Genomic DNA, 17,588 nt, shown 5'->3' with positions numbered 1-17,588 from the left:
AGCACGGATCTGTTTGAAGCCTACATGCTGCACAGGCTCCCGTTTCCTAGCATTCATGCAGCACATACTAGCCTGTGCTGCTTCTTTCAGGGAAGTCAGCAGATTAGCTTTTCACTTCCTTTCAACAATCAAATACTTATTCTCAAATTTGCAACTAAAAAGCAACTATTTCCTAAGATACAAACCTCAAAGTCTCTACAGGTTGTGAAGAATTTCAGTATGTTTCCAATGCCATCTCAGCCTGAAAGCTATTATTAGAAAACACTTTAGGATAGTTACATCAAATGTTTTTTTTTCAGAATGTTGACCATGCATCTTAGGTCAGCGCTTTTTTACAATTCATTGAACACGCAACAAATACAGGCATTTCTTGCCACTGAAGCACACATGATGGATTATAAATGGTAAATTGCAAAGAGGGGCACCTCCCTCTCAAAACTCAAAATGTATCCTCCTTCAGCAAAGATGGGATGAAATCAGTCCCTGACTGTTGTCAGGACAATTGTCTGCAGCAGTGAGTAGCGTTGTTAATACCTGGAGTATTCCTAGAAGACTTCCATTCCGCCATTACAGCAATGCTATGGACAAGAAAGACACAGAAGAGTCAAAAAGGGAGACAGGAAATAGGGGCAGAAGAAAAGGAAGAAAACAGAAAAGGAACAAGAGGACATGGAAAGAAGGGAGGAAGGAAAGTATGGAAGAAAGGAAGGAAGAAAAGAATTACCAACTGATACACAGGTAGATATTTGATAAGTGAAAGTACCTGCTCCATCACACTGTTTCGAGCAGACACTGTCCTTCACCTGGATTGGTACAACTGCTCCTACTCCTAGGTTATTCTTCTGGATCCTGTTTCTATGTTGTCAGCATTGTATGTGAATCAGGTCACTACTCTGGCTTTTAATACCATTTTGATGGTATACCGTTAAACATGTACCATTACGCCAATGTTTAAGTCACGTGACTGAAAGAGCTAGCCTAACTCCATGCTTTATCAACTAATTTTTCCTTTCATTTTTTGTATTCCACATAGTTTAGCATTTTTTATCTTTCAAGGAACATGGTCTTTGTTATTTGTTGACTTCTTTCTTTCTTCTTGTTTCAACACTTGGTTCCTAAATCACCCTTACCCAAGCCATTGAAGGCAATCAACAGGGCTGTGGATATGGCTTATTCAGTAAAGTGCCTGCTACACAAGGACAAGAAATTGAATCTGGTTCCAGCACCCACATAAAAAGCTAGGCATGGTTCTTTCCACCCATTTGCAATCCTAGCACTGAGGAAGAAGAGACAGTGAATTTCTGGGTTTCTATGGCCAGCAAGACTGTCCTTTCTGGCAAGCTCCAGTACAAGTGAGTGATTTCTTAAATAACAAAAACAAACAAACAAACAAAAAGCAAGATGAATAGTGGCTGAGGAAAAATTAAACTCAAGGTTTTCCAAATGTATTTGCATGCATGTGCCCCACATACTTGCACCTACACACACATACACACACTTTCTCTTCTTCCCCCATGTCACACACACACACACACACACACACACACTCACATTCTCTCTCTCTCTCTCTTACACACACAGACACACATACACTCACACAGAGTAAGTAAACATTTGGAAAAATGAATTTATGAAAAGCTTTAATCACCATGTTTTAAAGAAAACTATAAGTATTGTTTGCAACTAGTATATAAATAAATAAAAACTTTATAGATCTTATATTACAATGAAGGTTTATACAGAACAATAATTAAATTATTGATAAGTGTGTAAATTTCTTAGTAGTTAGAAAATATTAAGTACGATTGAAATAATTTTTAAGTGTTTAGTATTTATTTTCTTAATTAATTATAATGCTTACTTATAAGTTTAGCTGTGATTAATCCTTCCAATTTCTGGAATATTTCTTCTGAAATAGTCTACTAATACTACTGTTTTTAATGCTATGATTTTTTTCTGTTAAGAGATATATTTCCAGCCGGGCGGTGGTGGCACACGCCTTTAATCCCAGCACTCGGGAGGCAGAGACAGGCGGATCTCTGTGAGTTCGAGACCAGCCTGGTCTACAAGAGCTAGTTCCAGGACAGGCTCCAAAACCACAAGAGAAACCCTGTCTCGAAAAACCAAAAAAAAAAAGAGATATATTTCCTTATCGTTATTTATTGCATTCTTTTCATTCTTTTTCATTGTTATTTTTCACTATTCATGAAAAGTCTGGTATACATTCTGGACCCATTATTATTCATCTTCATCTTCTTATTTTTATGTTCTCCACCTTTTTCTCCTTTTATCACATATTCTGTGAAATATGAAGTTAAAAATTTTAAATTCCTTTAATCGTCAGTTCCATACAATTCCCACTACTACACATACACATATATCTATCAAGAAATATTTCTTAATGTTCAATTTTATTACATATATTGTGTTTGCTTATTGTGTTACTGTGTGTGTGTGAGAGAGGGGGGGAGCTCATGGGCATGAAAGATGGCAGAACAGCATTCTTGTGAATATCAAAGAATAACTTTGCTCTCTTCTGTGCAGGCAAAATGTTGCTGCAATTGAAGTCTAGGTGCCGAAGCTCCTCCTCCAGAATGGCCATCTAATGGCCTAGCCTCTCATTGAGGCTGACATTCAGGGAACGGTTACCACTGCAGGCCCCGAAGAAGAATCCTAGCTGGTTGCCATTCTCCAGGTGGAACTTGATCTCCAGCAGTTCACGGTTCATAATCTTCATCAGTGAGCCTAGGCAGGTCAGCCCCTCCCAGTCCCTGCCCCATCAGCCAGCAGAGTCCATGCTGAAGTGGAAATCCCTGCTCTGCAGGACATCCCCTTGCAGGACAAACCTGCACAGGCTTTCTAGGGGTGTTGGTGGTGCTGGGGGGAGGGGGTGTGATGTGGGAGTGTCATATATCAATCTGTTGATTTCATTAGCTAAGCAATAAAGAAACTGCTAGGCCCATTGGATAGGCCCACCCTTAGGTGGGTGGAGTAAACAGAACAGAATGCCGGGAGGAAGAGGAAGTGAGGTCAGACTCCACAGCTCTCCTCTCCGGAGCAGACATAGGAGAGACGCCATGCTACCTGCTCCAGGGAAGACGCACGCGATGAAGATCCGACCCAGGATGGACATAGGCTAGAATCTTCCTGGTAAGCGCACCTAGGGGCGCTACACAGATGATTAGAAATGGGCTAAATTAATATGTGAGAATTAGCCTAGAAGAGGCTAGATAGAAATGGGCCAAAGCAGTGTTTAAATGAATACAGTTTCCGTGTAATTATTTCGGGGCATAAACTAGCCGGGCAGGGCAGGCGGCTGGGGTTTTGGGGACATAGCCCTGCCGCCGCCCTTATTACTACAAATGGCGCCCGACGTGATGGACTAAACCCACTTAAAAAACCTGAGAAGGCTTAAAAATAAGGAAGAGAGCGTTTAACACAGATTTTTGCTGTTTGTTGGTGGCATGCTGTAGAGAGATTTCCTGATTCGGCAACAGCAGCAGAAAAAACGCTGTGTCATTTTAAAGCACAGCTCCTTGGGGCTGTGCCGCCAGTGCAAACTCTGGCTTTATGTTTGTGTTCCCCCTTGGGATCGGAAGGAGAGTGCTCTGAGACCTTGACGATGACTCAGAGCTCCCCGCCTGCTCCTGGGCAGAAGGCAGAATCAGGCTTAGGCAGGCGGAAGAGCATGGCGGATTCCTGCTGCCATACAGAGACGTGTTTTCAGACTGTGCAGTGCTCTGCGTGTCAGATTTGGATGTAACCTGGATGAAAAGAATTTCTGTGCTGCACGCTCAGTCTCAGAATTAAAGTGCTGAGTGCCGCTCTTACCTGGTGGCCCCAGAGCTAGCACAAAATGGTACGTCCTCCATTTTGAAATTTTCCTGACTCACCAGCAGGAACAAACCTGTGTTGTTTTAAAATGCCAGCTTTCTGGGCCATCCTGCCAGGCCAAACTCTGACTGTTTGAGGCAGGAGGGCCGGCTACAGAGAGAGGACTTGAGTGTTGTCTGTTGTAGCTTGTTGGCTGGCAGGGACCTTGAAATGCTATAAACATGGCTACAGCCAGTACCTCAGCCTTGAGGCTGGAAAGCTAAGGAATGGACTGGATCTAGCCCGCAAAGCCATGGCTTTAATTCTACTGAGATTGCATGGCAAATTAAAGACTCATGTGGTCAGAAAAAGAGAGATATACAGTAAAGAGAGATTCAAAGACAGAGAAAATTTCTGAATGGTTTAAAGTGTGTTAAAAATATATGCAAGCTGAAAGTTGAAGTTCTTAAAGCAAAAAACAAAAAAAGGAAGAGAGTTGTTGTGTGTCTTAGTACACACCTTTAATCCCTACACTTGGGAGGCAGAGGGAGATAGACCTCTGTGACTTCAAGGTGTGGTAGCACACGCCTTTAATCCCAGTGCCTAAAAGGCAGAGACAAACAGATCTCTGTGAGTTCAAGGTGTAGTAGCAAACACCTTTAATCCCAATGCCTGGGAGGCAGAGACAGGCAGATCTCTGAGAGTTCAAAGACAGCCTGGTCTACAGAATTGTTCCAGGTCAAAGATATACGCTCAAAAAGCAAAACGTTAACCTAGGAATGTCACAGCTTAGATTCTTAAGCGCCTAGTGATTTAAAGGTGCAAATCAAAAGTGCTCCTGGATAGTAAAAAATGTTACAGATTCACAATAAAACAAATTCAGAAATAAAAGATCACAGTGTTGGATGAATGTACGTAGGCTTGGGAGAGAGAAGAAAAAGAATATAGAAAATAAAGTTAATGTTTAAAAAAAAAGTAAAGTCTTTAAAGAGACAGAGTACAGATAGTTAAGAGATTAAAAGAAATAAAGAAAAATAAGCTACGTAAAAAATGGAAAATTCACAGAGAGTCTGGATTATGTACATTGTGTTTTCTTTAAAATTTTTGACTGTGAAGGAGCTAAGTACAGAGAGACATTTCATTATATGGGCTGCCCAGTGGAACCAGAACGGATATCATGAGGGTATGATTTCAGAATTTGGATCTAAGGATATGATACTTTGGAAAAGAGATTCTTCTTTTGTTTTCACAGAGGATGAGACTCTATGGATTTCTTCAATTCCGATTTGGTATGATGGACCACGTCCTCCTGAAGGTTTGCTGTGAACATCTTCAGAAAATTGCTTTGCTCAACTGTCAACTGAGATGAAACTAGCACACAGGTTATACCATGAAAGACCTAATTAACGACGCCCCCATTCAGCAGGAAGCAGTTTGGAGAGAAAAAACTGCGCCCATGTTCCCAAAATATTGTTTATAAATGTTCTTTTACATTTAAAGGGGGGTATGATATAGGTATGAATAATTTGCATTAGTATAGATTTTGCTTTATTGATAGAGATTTAAGGTCAATTTTGTTATATGTATAAGTGTTTCTGATTTTGATTAAGGTATTGTGATTGTGTAGTTCATTTAAATACGTACTGTATAATTAAGAAATATAGGTTGTTAATGGATAATCATCGATAACAGTAAAGCTTGTAGTCATGTTAGTTAGATTTTCTAGATATATAGAGATATATTTTAGATAGACATTCTTCATGTCTTTCAAAGATTACAGAATAGGACATTTAATGTTTTAATAACTGAGGACTTTTCATGACAATGAGACACTCTGCTCCTGGCAGCACCAATCTACTTCAAGAGGAAGATGGGCATCGAAGAGGATCCTTATGGAGTTTGATAGCCATTTGGGCAAGAAACTGCTCTTGCCTGGACTATTGCATAAACTGGACACAGAGAACCCGCAGAGAGAGGACTACTGAACTTGCCTAAGGTGAGATGATCTTTTGGGGTTCCTGATTCATGAAAGAGTCTGCGAGACATTCTGCAGGACACAACAGATAGTGACTGAACTGACTTTGAATTTTCCTGCTTTATGGAAATGTCTGCTGGATACCATGGGCCTAAAGGCTGAAGATGGATGCCCCAACGGTACAGAGGAACTTTGGGTGACTGTCCAGGCAGCGAGATGTCTCTGTCATTTCTAGAGTTTTAAAAGTTGCTTTTTTCTTGTTTGCTTATGTAGTATTGTATCTTTCTGGAGTCTTTGATGGAGTTAAGAATAGTTAGTTATAGTTATAGTTTCCCTTAGTTATGATAAAGATTATTGTAATTTTTACTTGATAACTGTTTTGTTATATGTAATTTTGCTATGTTAAGGTTAAAGCCTTCCTTTTTTTGTTTAAACAGAAAAAGGGGAAGTGATGTGGGAGTGTCATATATCAATCTGTTGATTTCATTAGCTAAGCAATAAAGAAACTGCTAGGCCCATTGGATAGGCCCACCCTTAGGTGGGTGGAGTAAACAGAACAGAATGCCGGGAGGAAGAGGAAGTGAGGTCAGACTCCACAGCTCTCCTCTCTGGAGCAGACATAGGAGAGACGCCATGCTACCTGCTCCAGGGAAGACGCACGCGATGAAGATCCGACCCAGGATGGACATAGGCTAGAATCTTCCTGGTAAGCGCACCTAGGGGCGCTACACAGATGATTAGAAATGGGCTAAATTAATATGTGAGAATTAGCCTAGAAGAGGCTAGATAGAAATGGGCCAAAGCAGTGTTTAAATGAATACAGTTTCCGTGTAATTATTTCGGGGCATAAGCTAGCCGGGCAGGGCAGGCGGCTGGGGTTTTGGGGACATAGCCCTGCCGCCGCCCTTATTACTACAGGGGTGCTTACCCCCAGCAGGTCATGTTCACAGCTCTCTTCATTGTATGTATTCTCATCAGTCCGGCCCATTCCACCGTCCAGCTCCTGGCTGTAACTCAAGACTGGGTCCTCATCAGGAGCACCCTTCTCATCTTTCCTGTCTGCTGGACAAGAGGTGACTTCAGCTTCCAGACACGAAGTTCCCCTTCATTCTCAGACCCAAAGTCATCTAGGAAGTCATCTCTCTCACTGTCTTCCCACCGCTTTGCTAGCTGGCTCTCAGGCCAGGCCATCAGCAGGGAGATGGTGTTCTCTTCCTGGCTCAGGATGGCCACTGCTTCCTCTCGGGTTCTGGACATCCATTCTATTAATCTGTATGATTCAGACTCCCTCAAGGATCCAGCCGTCTTTGGCTGCAATGCTGTTGGGATTAACCTCTCCAACATAGATGCCCAGATCCTCCTCATCATCTGTGCGGTAACTGTTTTTGTTTTTTTTGTTTTTTTTTTGTTTTTTTTTTTTTTTTTTTGTTTTTCAAGACAGGGTTTCTCTGTGGTTTTGGAGCCTGTCCTGGAATTAGCTCTTGTAGACCAGGCTGGTCTCGAACTCACGGAGATCCGCCTGCCTCTGCCTCCCGAGTGCTGGGATTAAAGGCGTGCGCCACCACCGCCCGGCTGCGGTAACTGTTTTTACAGAGCTCTACCTCCTCGTACTATAGCTCGTCCATTCGCTCTGCTTCCAGCGGGCCGCCCTCCATGAACTCTGCCGGGTCATAATACTCATGATTGACGGGGGCGGGGAGCAGAGAGTACATATGGCTTCAAGATGCCCATGGATGGGTAGGGTGGGTGGGTGCAGCTTGCTCAGTGCCATGATATGCTCGAAGGTGATGTCGATATGAAAGCCACTGTTGATCAGCTGAAGGTCATGGCAGGAACTTTCTGCCCCCCACCTCCCGCATATGGGAGCTGCATCTCAGCACCTGGATCTCTAGGGACTCCTTGGAGGCACGCAGGGCCTCTAGGGTTTGTTCCTGGGACAGCTTGGAGAGCTCTTTCACGTTCACCTGCAGCACCACTTTATACCTCTCCTCTGGTTTCTGGACCATGCACATATTACCCAGGTCTGGTTTTTGGATGCTCTCTAACAGAGATTGTAGGCACCAAGCTTGAATGTGGTGGACATATATACAGACAGACAAACACACATAGGCATAGAGTAACAGTATTTTTAACTAAAACACTAATTAAATTGCATCTTGCCATACTTACTAGGATGTGTTTTATGTAGTTTTAATTTGGTGACATTTTGTAAATAAGTTATTCATACATTTCATTTTATATAGTTAAAGGTATTTTTTTGGTTTCTTGTACCCTTTCAGCATTTAGATTTTGTACTTTGGATTCTATCTTTGTATTTTAGTATGCCTTTATTTTTCTGGATTTTTCTCTACTGTTTTGTGATTTCATTTTACTATAATTTTAAATGGAGCAGGATTAACAGCTTTGATGCTGTTAATTCCTTCAGTCTAATAATTCATTTCTTAAACCCAACATATACTCTCTATTTCACGGGTAATCAGTGCTAATTATAAAAGACTTTCATTTCTCCATGACCAGATGTAAATGTGAGCCACAAGCCAGAGAATGCTCTACTAATAAAAACATACCCAGAAATGACAGTGATGATTAAATTACCAAGCTTGGATGTTAATATAACTATAATAAGTATGCTCAATATGTTCAGTGGGTAAAAAGGAAAACAAACATAATGAGGAAAGAAAGCTGGAAGATAAAATAAATGCCAGATGGAACTTGTAGGGATGAAAAATATAAATGACAAGAAAGTATCGCTGGATGAAATTAACTGTAAATTATCCTCTGAAAGAAAAAATCAGACAGTATAAATACAGCATAAAAAATTAGCAAAATGACATACACAGGAACAAAAAGTCTAAATATAAATAAGATAGCATCACCTTGATCATTGAAGAAAATTATACTGAAACAATATAAGATCTGTTCAAAGAGTAGTTGTCAGAAATCTCCTCATACTAGAAAAGAGAAAGAGGTCTAAGACTCTCAAGCTACCATTAGCAAGATATGGAAAATTAGGCTCTTCCTTTAAATCCTGTTAGTGAGAATACAGAGAAATTCTTAGATGAGTGAGAGATTGAAAGAACATCAATCATACAAAGAGAAGAGATAATAATTACTGCATAATAGAACTCAGTATAAAATATCTGTAAAGTACCAAAAGAAGCAATTAGAATTTTATACCCAGCAAAAATGTTTCACGCACTAAAGCAAAATACAGACATTTCAAAAGATAAACTAAGAGAGAGTATTACTAGCAGAGTCCTACTAAAAGAAAGATTCAAAGGAACACTATGGGCAGAAGAAAACTGACTTTTAATTTGATGTATATAATGGAATAAAGAATGTCAAAAGTAGGCTGGCCTAGCATTTGCATTCATTACTGACTTGCACTGAAGAAAGCCACATTCAGTTAACGCTTCTGTAACCACAAGTACTGTTTTTGAAAACCTGAATCCCTTATTTTTTGTAGCAGTCAGATATCCTAATCAACTTGACTGATTTTTCCACATATAAAATGAACTCTTGTATCCTCCAATAGTTAAATCACAATGTCATTTCTTTAATTTGAAAGTGTGGAATGATTAACATGTTACTACATTACTTTTCTCTATATCACATGTGGTGTTTGAACTGCATATACAAACATTATGTATGAAATATTAATATATTAATATATAAGCAATCTTTTGGGAGCTCTTCAAAACCTAATTTGTACTTATTATAAAATAAGACATATGTATGGTATGTCTATAAGCATGCATCCAGTAGCATAAGCACAAATACATGTAGTAGGACTAGTAGTAATTAACAGTTTTTAGGAGAGAGGTTTGTCATTTTTGTCATTGGTATAGTCACTGGTAAATTGTTCTTGCACCCCTAAGTAACTTCCCACCCACATTTAGGCAATTGAATCACATACAAGAAAGAAGATACAAAAGAGAGACTTTCGTTGGGAGGAAGCATTCCAGTGGGAGAGAGGGAGGAATAAAGGGATGCTTATAGAGAATAAAATGACTAAAAGTGAATATAAAATATGTGAAACTGTCACACAACAAAAAAGGGAAGTCTTCTTAAAAAGTTTTGATAGCAGAAGACATCTAGGAAAAGAATCATTAGCTGCACAGAATAAAAGTCTCACAACTATGCCAAGTGAAAAGCATTGTTCTTGAGTGGCAGCCCTATAGAGGGATGTCGTAACTAGTCTCAAGAGATGAGCATAGACACTAACTTTTTACATTGGTTTAATTGGTATTATTTTGGGAAGTACTAATTTGTTCCGCACACTAAACTGCAGAAGTAAATGACTCCTTGAGGGCTTCCATGGCTGCCGGTAGACTAATCCTAAGCAATTGGAATAATAAAGTAGATTTTCTCAGAACAAATGTACAGATTAAAATCCTTTCAGCTCTAGATACCATAAGGAAGGAAACCTACAAAATCTGTTTGACAAACTAAATATATTAACGTCCATGCTGAAGAGATTTCAGGTGAAATGCTTACTTTATAACAGCAGGAGAAATGATTCAGAACTGAGATACACATATAGAGGTATCTCCCCAATTGTGTGTGTGTGTGTGTGTGTGTGTGTGTATTGATAGCTACAGTCACACAGTTTTACTAACTTTAATACTAAGCAACTTGTATTTGAGCCATTTGTTGGAAGTGTGTATGAACTGATATTTTTCTGGTTTTTAGATAAAGGGTTTCTCTGTAGCTTTAGAGCCTGTCTTGGAACTAGTTCTTGTAGACCAGGTGGATCTCGAGCTCACAGAGATCCACCTGGCTCTACATCCCCAATGCTGGGATTAAGGACATGTGCCACCACTGCCTGGCTGAGCTGTATTTTTTGATTGCTATGGACTTACATAGTGTGACCATCTTTAGTACTTAACAATTTGACTTAGTTTTCCAATGAAAATGTCTATGAGCAAATAAATTTATTAGCAATCCTGCTTTTCTCTAAAATGTACTGTTCAGAACCATGCATATGAATTAAAGTGATTCCCCTAAAACATTACAATTGCTTATTATTTTTCTAATATATGACTGACATCAAGCATGATTGCAGATTTAGAAAGATAATCTCAAGAAATGTCAATAAACCAATATTATTAGAAGTATGAAAGCCTTAATAAACTATGTAGCAAATATTTGAAATAGTCACAGTTTGATGTTATGCAATGCTTCCTAATTAGAATTCAATAATAGGTGATAAATACACAAATTCACTGCAGTGGAAAGGTGACTTCAATGTATTATATTCCTAATAAGTATTATTAAAGATTGATTTAATAATTCTACTTACTTTTATATAACTTATAGGCATTATCCAAGGGAGTTGCTCATTAGAACTATCTCTTTCCAAGTCAGGTTGGTAATTTTTTTGTTCCTAATTTGTGTCCATGTTAAAGAAGCATTTATAACATCTCCAACAGCCTCAAAGACTCCCATAATTGTTCTTGTCAATGGTAACATTTCTATACCCAAATACCTTTTCAAATGTAAGAACATATCCTATTCATATCCATTTTATCTTTCCTTGCTACTTTACGTGAATCTTCTCAGTTTCGTTTTAATGACAAATCCCCAAAACCAGTAAGTGTCCTCAAGCCTTGTTTGGATGCACCAACAGAAAACTACAGCCCTAAGTGACAAACACAAGATCAGGTCATCAAGAAGTTTGAAATAAAATAATAAACTCTAGAGACAATGCTTCAGGAACAATAATATAAAAAGAATAAAATACTGCCTCAAATTTTGGTATAGGAAATTATAGATGGGAAACCCAAATGTTCGCATGATTGGTATTATGCATTAACTATAGTACTTACATGAATATTAAAACTAAATGACATTAAAATTTGAGTAAGACTTGACTCACCAGGGTTGGAAGCCCAATTTTTACTCCTCCTGGTAACTACAATTCAACCCTGGAAATAAGTTGGCCAACTTTTTGAACACCATGATTGGAATTCAATCACAACATAAAGGACATAATATAATGGTATGATTTCATACTTCTTCTGAGACAAATCTGGATTAATTTAGTGTGCCTGACACAGTTCTGGAAAGACAACTGCAAAATCCATTTTAGTGGCTGATTTGCAGAGTAGCTTTATGCTGTATATTTTGATCTCCAGAACTAGAAAATTTGGGTTTACAACCCAGCTCTTCCATGCAGTGGTAAGGTCGAGGTGTAAACACTGTAAATGTCCTATTCCCTAATTCATCAAATGGAAAGACTATGGGCAGTACCTAATTGAGTATGTTTTTGTGTGTGCTAAATGTCTTCCACATAAGCAAAACTCATATGGAGTACATAAGTGGAGCATGGTAAGTAGTCATGTGATTACCAATTCTGTTAATGCAGTCTCGACATCAAATCTTTTTGCTATGCCTATTCTTTCTGTTATCATCTTGGTCCACAAATTCATGCTTTCTCTACTTAAATTATTATGATAACCTCTTTTATTCTCCTCTTGGTATCAGTCTTGACCTTGGTCCATCAATTTCCTTAGTTCTGAATTCTTTCTAAGAAGGAAACATTATCCCTTATGCTATTGATATTCCTCAGTGACTTCCCTTTCCTCTAACAAAAATTAAGTTATTCAAAATGTTCTATAAGCCTACTTATGACCTTGTTTTCTGTACTTCTCCAGCATCACTTCTTGTACATTTCAAATCTACTCTGCTTTCTTGCTCAAAACAAAAATATAGTGTAAGTCTCTTAAACAGACAAAGTTTGTTTTGCATTAAAGTTTCTGCCATTCTGGTTCACATGTGTATAATATTTTCCTTTTATCATTTTTACTTATAGGATGTTTCCTATTTATCCTTAATTATTAATCTTTTAAACATTCATTTTGTTTATCATACTATGTGTATGTGTGTAGGCCTAAATAAATCTATGTGGACCATGGTTATGTAGATGTCCACAAAAGCAAGAGAGGGTGCTAAATCCCCTGGAATTAGAGTTACAGGTCAAGCTCGCTCCTTGATGTGGGTGGTGAAAACTGAATCTAGTTCCTTTGTGACAGTAGAAAGTATTCTTAAACCATTGAACCATTTGTCTAATCCCTCATTGTTATTGCTAAAAATAATGTCTCTACTATCAACTTTAGTTTTCATGGCCACATGTTCTCTTCTTCACAGGATTATTAACGTATAACAAGACAGATGTTGGCTTTCTGATCTACTGCTTTCACTAAATTATATCTTCTATGAAGGCAAAATTCTTACTTCTGTTTCTACATTATTTATCCCGGCTCCCACTGTAACAACTGGAAAATGAGGCATGTTCAATGTGAATTGAAGATTGAATCTAACCTGTAAAGAAAGAAACCATGAAAGTACCAATATATCTAAAATGTGACCCATTCAGGTGAATAATAATATAGTCCTGGAAACTATGTTCACATAACTTTGCCTTTAGGTAAGTAGCCAAACCTAAATGTAAAAACAAAAAAGAAATATATAAGCATCATAGATAAGCATAAATTCTCATTGAAGGAATACTATAAATTGAGACATTCTTATAAAAGATTTAATGCCTTGTATTTATTTATGCTAAATACAATCACACATTAACATTTACACTACTGTTACCTCACTTTTAGAGAGAGAGTTATGAAGAAAAATATCAAATAATGGAACTTTGATGCAAATCCTGTCTTGTCCTATCATGATTCTAAGATTAAATAATATTCTGTATTTTGAAGCCAAATGACCTTACCTATAACACTAAAGCATAAAAAAAAATAAAAGAACAAACAAACAGAAAAAGAACCCCCCCCAAGTTAGGGAATGGAATCTCTGGCTTGGGTAAAGACTGGTCAAGGACATCCAGTTGAGATAGTTCAACTACACTGCCTAATAACTACCCTTAGAGAAGAGGGCTCATATTAAGACTTGCTAAATGATGGACAGAATAACTCTTCTTTAATGAGATACTACACTGTTATTTCCCAGAATCCCTACTCATAGTACAGTAGCTTAAGGGCCATAGCCATAAGTCTGCCTGTTTTGAATTACTCATGAAATCACTACTTTTTCTTTTTTTTTATTTTCTTGCTTTTTTCTAACCAAGTTTTAATTAAATTGTTAGGCATTCCCTACATTTTATGCTTCCTTACTCTTTATCTAAATCTTCCCTTCCTACCACATGTATGATTGTCAGCCAGGTATCTGCCCTCCATGCCAACATAAATGGCATGGCTTTTTCCTTTCTTTCCTACATTCTTTTCTTGACAATATCTGATTTTACAATTTACCTGTCCTAAGATTTTTCTTTTAAATTCTACTAAAATCTCGCTTATGTTTCCATTTGAGTACATTCTTAAATTACTTTGTTAATGCAACTAAGACTCTAAGAGGAGATCCCAGTTTCCCCTGCATCATCATTCCGATAAATTCTTAGCTTTATTCAACTACATTCACAATAGACACCATACAAAGAAGATGGGTATTAATATATATTTCAACACTTAATCATAATAAAGTAAATTGGTTCATCAGTAGACATGAAAATTCTGTTATTTCTCCAAACATTCACACACCCCACCACCCCACCACCACCACCACACTAACAATACTGCCATCTCCAAATAATTATTTAACTTAAGAACTTTAGCCATCACTCTACAAAATCCTTAGCCCTAACATCACAATTTATAGTCATGTATTATATAAATGTATATGTCTCTAAAAATGAAAAAGTCTATTGCATAATGTAGCTTCATTTAACTTTTCCGGTGGCTGCTTTATGACAGTGACCTACATGGTCTGCAAATGCAATGTGACAAAGGATATATCTGCTTTCCATCCCAAGGACATTCTTGAAAATGAGCTGTAATATTTCAAGAGTTTTATCCTTGTGAGTAAAATTTAATAAATAGATAAATCTTTAGCACTTGCTAAGTCATGAGCTCTTGTTCAGTTGTGATAAAGGAGGAAAGTGAAGCAGAAGGGGGAAAGCATAGAAAGTTTTAATATTGTCACTACTATAAATTAGCATAATCCAAAAAGTCATCCTTGATCAAGTGGTAAAGGATACCCAAATTGGAATAAGTGGTTGGTATATTACATGTACATAGAATTTAAATAAACCATCAATACCAATAAAACATGGTAAAATTCTTATTTGCATAATTTCTAGGGTGACCTATACATCTAAGGTGACTAGGTCTGAAGCATTTTTCTCCTCATACATTTCTTCACGGTAAAAAAAAAAGGAATGTCAATTTGACTGAAAGCAAATATGTCAGAAAAGAAAAAAAAATGGAACTCCAATAGGCTTTACTCACAGATAATCAGAGAGGAATTATTTTTTATTGTTAACCAAATTTATCTTTACTATTGCTGTAATTGAATTTATAATTGTCTTATTGTAAATTTTTATTTTTCTGTAGTATTTGAAATTGTATATATCTGATAAAAATAATTAAAATAATATATAACAGCTACTTGAAAATGAATGAAATTTATGCCCTGGTAATGCTGAAGCATGCATGGGCAGCCCATGTATGGCAGTTCTGTTGAACTTGTCTATATTGGGTTTCATTGTCTAAGTTGATGAGAATGAATGACAAGGTCTCCTCCTCAAGAGGGTACCAGATCTCTTTACAGATGGTTGTGAGCCAACATGTGGTTGCTGGGAACTGAACTCAAGACCTTTGGAAGAGCAGGCAGTGCTCTTAACTGCTGAATCATTTTCCAGCCCTCTGTCAACTATGAAAAAAGAATTTCCCCATTCTTAATCTTCTTGAAACTTTATTTAGATTGATGACCAAAATCCTATGACAAAAGTTTAGACGTCCAGTTAAGTCTTTAAGATGATTCAAATTCTACTTGATAACTACCACAACAATCCTGCAAATATCTTGAGTTCCATGTTAGAGGCTCTTTTTGTTGGTGCCAGTGCAGTTTTCTGACGGTGTTTCAATGATCCATGATACAAGATAAATTATTTGTATGAAAGTTAGTTGGTTATATTATAGTAACTTCTCACTTTTACCAAACATTTATCCCACTTCACTCTTTAATTCTTCATGAGGAAGATTTTATTGAACATTTTCAGTAACCTGATAGTGTTCTTATGCTGGGGAGGTAAAAAATGTAAAATCTACCTTTCTTACAACATGACGACATGAAAAGAAGAAATTACCATGTTGACATTTTAAAACTTTAGTATCTTTTTATAATGTGGTGTGTGGTGTGTATGGTTGTGTGTGTGTGTGTGTGAGAGAGAGAGAGAGAGAGACGCACACACACACACACACAGAGAGAGAGAGAGAGAGAGAGAGAGAGAGAGAGAGAGAGAGAGAGAGAGAGAAATACCCATTCATTTCTCAACATTTGCATTACCTTTCAGAGGACAATTTGTAGAATGGAATCTCTCCATCCTCCTTTTTATGGATTTCAAGGAATTAAGTCATCAGTTAGCTATAATTGCACAATAGTAAGCATGTTTACACTTTGAGGAATTTTGAGAGTCATCATTTTATACCTTTGTTTTTCTTCAGTTTGCTCAATGCCAATATTATATTCACCCATACCTTGAAGCATGGTTATTTGCTGTAGGAACTCTTTCAGCCAGTAGCCTTTAAGATATCAGCCCATCTTGGGCATAGGCTCTTATACTATAAATGCCATCATAAAGCATGTGCTGGCTTTCTTTTCTGGCTGCTGTATTCGGTTCCTGTTCCCTGTTCATCCAGAGGACTGCAATCTGTGAGTCTGTCCCTAAATAAATAACCCTTTATTATATCCAATTCTGAGCTAGTGTAGGATCATTTTGTAACTTTCATCATCTATGGCACCCAATGTGAATCTCAACTCCACACCTACAAGGTAGACTGGCTTAAAGGTCCCAAAGGTACACAGCCCAGAAGAACTCCCACCACTGCCTACAAAGCTGATTTCATCTATTGTGGTCATGGCGTAGCTCAGCACGGCAACTTGGAAATTTCCCAGCTGCGCATGCTTCCCAGCCCTGCCGCTTGCCCTGCCATTTGACAACTTGTGCAGCACTTCTGCAGCTTCTGGTTTGTGATCCCTATTCATGAGCTCTGGGCTCCTTGATCAGAAAAAAAACAAAACAAACAAACAAAAAAAAAACAAAACACCTCTCTTTGTGTACGGAACTGATTCAACTGCTCTTAAGCAAAGAGCAAAGCATATTTGTCAATTTGTCAGTATTTAACCAGGCACCAGCGTGCATCACCAAAGCGGCACAGGACTATTTGTGCTATACTCACCTCCATCACCGTCATGCGGCTACAACTGCAACACCTGCCAGCCAATAAAGAGGACACTTACAACAGACTACTGAAATCTCATAACAAAGGTAACTATTTGATTAATAAATAAATCAATAAACCTGAAAGTTTTATAATGGCAGACAATATTACCATCCAGGAAATTAATACCCTTTTTGCTTATATTGTGAATGGCATTATATTTTGCTTATATTGTGGTATTCTGCAATGCTTATATGGTTTTTCTGATACATTCATTTATTTGACATTGTGACTTAGTTTTGTTCTTTAGCTACATAGAGATTGTTTCTACATAGATAGGTAATCTCCAACCACTTCAAAGAGCTGTAGAACATGGCATTTAAATAACTTAGGGTTCTGTTGACATGAGACACAATTGCTCCTGGCAGCACTGATCTAATCCTGGGAGAATATTAAGCACCAAATACACTCCACTTGGAGCTTGTTTTCTTCTTGGCAAAACTGGCCTTTGGGCAATGAACTGCCCATGCCTCAATCACTGACAGAATGTACAGTATCCTAACAGG

The 17,588-nt window shown here is 37.9% G+C and overlaps 1 pseudogene; it reads right to left on the bottom strand.

Annotated features, from left to right (window-relative positions):
* Positions 1–493: 493 nt before the first annotated feature.
* LOC142854026 (PDZ domain-containing protein 4-like) lies at positions 494–7,803 on the bottom strand (annotated as a pseudogene).
* Positions 7,804–17,588: the final 9,785 nt, after the last annotated feature.

This window comes from Microtus pennsylvanicus, chromosome 7 (genome assembly GCF_037038515.1).
Source record: "Microtus pennsylvanicus isolate mMicPen1 chromosome 7, mMicPen1.hap1, whole genome shotgun sequence".
In the NCBI taxonomy this organism is placed as follows: domain Eukaryota; kingdom Metazoa; phylum Chordata; class Mammalia; order Rodentia; family Cricetidae; genus Microtus; species Microtus pennsylvanicus.
The sequence above is the reverse complement of the archived record's forward strand: the minus strand, read 5'-3'. Positions and strand labels throughout refer to the sequence as shown.